Below are 3,248 nucleotides of genomic sequence, written 5' to 3' on the forward strand. Positions count from 1 at the left end.
AATGAATAATTGCCATTCCTCCATCTTGATTGTGAACACTATTCATATTTGTGTTTAATTTCCATGTGCAAGATTGATCACCTTTTACATGTTTTATGATCTCAATTCGAAATCTGAAAAGTGAGAATTGAGAATGCTAAAATTGGATAGTCTAGGTTTTGATGTGAAACGAAAGTATTTACATAGCCTTTGTGACATTTAGATTATTGCTTAATGCTGATTTCATGTTAATTTAATTAAGAGATTAATTAGAGAGCATGAGATTTAGAACCTAGAAGATCTGAAAAGAGCTAGGTTAATTTATAATCTGTCATTCACTTCAAGAGAAGGATAGCAATTAGACATTAACATTGGTAACTTAACAACAGGATTCGTCTCCCTATTCTCTCATCTTGATTAATATTCACTTGTTTCTTTAAGTTTCTTGAATTTCTTTCTTCCTTTTTTAATCATAAATACTTTTGATTTTCCAAATAGAATTATAAGTATAGTTTAGTAGTAATTAATCCAATTCCCTGTGGTTCGACCTCACTTGCGTGAGTATACTACTTGATTGCGTGCACTTGTGTAGTAATTAATAATTTTCGCAACAAGTTTTTGGCGCCGTTGCCGGGGAATTGTATAAAGATTAATATTACCCAAAATTATACTAACTTCTACTTTGGTATATTTTTTTTTCTCTTGCTGATTTTCTAACCTTTTTCTTGCAATATTTTCTTGATCTATTTCAGGAATCCTAAGTGTATGCGCGGTCAAGGACAAGCAGTCATATTACCAGTTGATCCTGAAATCGAGAAAACTTGCAGGAGGAATCGAAAGAACAAAAGGCAAGAAAGAGTTTCAGCAACTGCTGAAACATCAGAAATCATGGCTGCCAATGTGAACAATAATGTTGGAAACAATGGGGGTAATAACGGTAATAATGGTGGTGCCGTGGAAGACCAAGCTAATGGCCGTAGCTTGAGAGATTACATTCTCCCTACTCTGACGGGAGTGCAGTCATGTATCAGGCCACCGGCAGTGGATGCGAATAACTTTGAGATCAAACCTGCCATACTTCAAATGGTGCAGTCTTCAGTTCAGTTTGGTGGCCTCCCTTCTGAAGATCCTAATCTGCATCTCTCGAACTTCATGGAACTTTGTGAGACTTTTAAAGTCAATGGAGTTAGTGATGATGCCATTCGTTTGAGACTGTTTCCATTCTCACTTAGAGAAAGAGCCAAGAGTTGGTTAATCTCCTTGCCACCAAATTCCATAGCAACATGGACAGACTTAGCAACTAAATTTCTGTCTAAGTTCTTTCCCACAAAGTACGCTAAGCTGCGAGGAGAGATCACCAATTTCTGTCAACAAGAGAATGAGTCTCTCTATGAGTCTTGGGAGAGGTTCAAGGACTTAATCGAAAGTGTCCTCATCATGGTATTGAGAAGTGGATCTTTGGTTCATAATTTCTATAACGGGTTGGTTGGTAACACTAGAACTCTAATAGATGCGGCAGTGGCGGAGCCTTTATGAGAAAGAGTGCTAATGAGGCGTATGATCTATTGGAGGAGATGGCTCTAAACAACCAGCAGTGGCCAACTGAAAGGAGTCAATCTAAGAAGGTAGCTGGTGTGTTAGAGGTTGATGCCATTACAAAGCTGACAGCTCAGGTTGAGGCCCTAACAAAGCTGATCGCAGTGCAAGCCAAACAAGCTCAAGTGGTTTGTGAGATATGTGGAGGTCCCCATCACTTTTCTGAGTGTCAGGCAGATGTGGATGATTTGCCAATGGATCAAGCAAAAGCCATTGGAAACTATTCCCAAAACAATAATTATGGGCACAACCAACAGGGGTTCTACCAGCAGAGAAACCAGCCCCAACAAAACCAACAACAGCTGCAACAACAAAGTTCTAGTGGAGGCTCCACTATCCAAGCTGATTTATTGCTCCAATTCATGATGGAAACTAGAGCCTCTATTAAAACTCTAGAAACTAAAATGGAACAATTGGCTACTCAAGTGGAAAAACAAGCTCAAGGAAATTCGCCTAGCACTAATGATGCAAAAGGAAGAGAACAATGTAAAGCAATTTCCTTAAGGAGTGGAAAGAAATATGATGGGCCTGAGATGATACAACCAGTGGATGAAGAGATTAAAGATCAAACAGCACCAACTCAGCATCATCAGATAAGAAGATTGCGATAGTCCAGCACCACCACAACAGTCTCCACCAATCAATATTGATCATCATGTGAAAATACCCTATCCTCAAAGACTCCGAAAGACCAATCTAGACAAGCAGTTCACAAAATTTCTAGAGGTCTTCAAAAGATTACACATCAACATTCCTTTTGCCGAAGCCTTGGAACAAATGCCCCGTTATGTGAAGTTCATGAAGGAGATATTGTCTAAGAAGAGAAAATTGGAGGACTATGAAACAGTGGCATTAACTGAGGAGTGTAGCGCCATTTTGCAAAAGAAACTACCGCCCAAGCTTAAAGATCCGGGTAGTTTCAATATTCCATGCTCTATAGGGGGTTCGGTGGAAACTAAAGCTCTATGTGATCTGGGAGCAAGCATTAATCTAATGCCCTTGTCTGTCTTCAAAAGGCTAGGATTGGGAAAAGCAAAGCCCACAACAGTGACTTTACAACTAGCGGATCGTTCTTTGACTCATCCTCGGGGGATAATTGAAGATGTACTGGTGAAGGTTGGTAAGTTTATCTTCCCTGCTGATTTCCTAATTCTTGATATGGAGGAAGATTCAACTATTCCCATTATTTTGGGAAGACCATTCTTAGCCACAGGCCGAGCATTAATAGATGTTCAAAAGGGAGAGTTAAAGTTGAGAGTGCAAGATGAAGAGGTCAATTTTAATGTTTTTGCCCCAACCGACATTCCTACCTGTTGCAAGATTGAGATGGTGAAGGGTTCTTTTGTTAAAGCTGATAAGAAGAAAGCAAAGCCTAAAGAGCGACTTCGAACGATTCGGCGTCATTGGAAAAGATTGATGTGTGGTAGTTCTGAAGGTGAGCTTACTCTTGTGCGAAACTCTGAAATCAACACGATTGGTGGTAAATTTTCTTCATTTAGTACGAGGGCTCTTTTGGATGAAAAGGGTCCGCCCAACCCCTTCTGATGGGGGTTCAGGTAAGTCCTTCTCACCTTGAGTATAATAGCACATTGGGGACAATGTCATATTTAGTTTGGGGGGAGAGACTTAAAATTTTTAAATTCTGCACTTTAATTTCTGCATTTTAATTATCT

The 3,248-nt window shown here is 39.5% G+C and overlaps 1 non-coding gene across 1 annotated transcript; it reads right to left on the minus strand.

The window, feature by feature from the left end:
• Positions 1-1,317: 1,317 nt before the first annotated feature.
• Positions 1,318-1,423, minus strand: LOC115703356 (small nucleolar RNA R71). Its single transcript, XR_004009128.2, has one exon. It is a non-coding gene; the product is annotated as a small nucleolar RNA R71 (small nucleolar RNA).
• Between the last annotated feature and the right edge of the window lie 1,825 nt (positions 1,424-3,248).

This window comes from Cannabis sativa, chromosome 4, assembly GCF_029168945.1.
Source record: "Cannabis sativa cultivar Pink pepper isolate KNU-18-1 chromosome 4, ASM2916894v1, whole genome shotgun sequence".
NCBI classification, from domain to species: Eukaryota; Viridiplantae; Streptophyta; class Magnoliopsida; order Rosales; family Cannabaceae; genus Cannabis; species Cannabis sativa.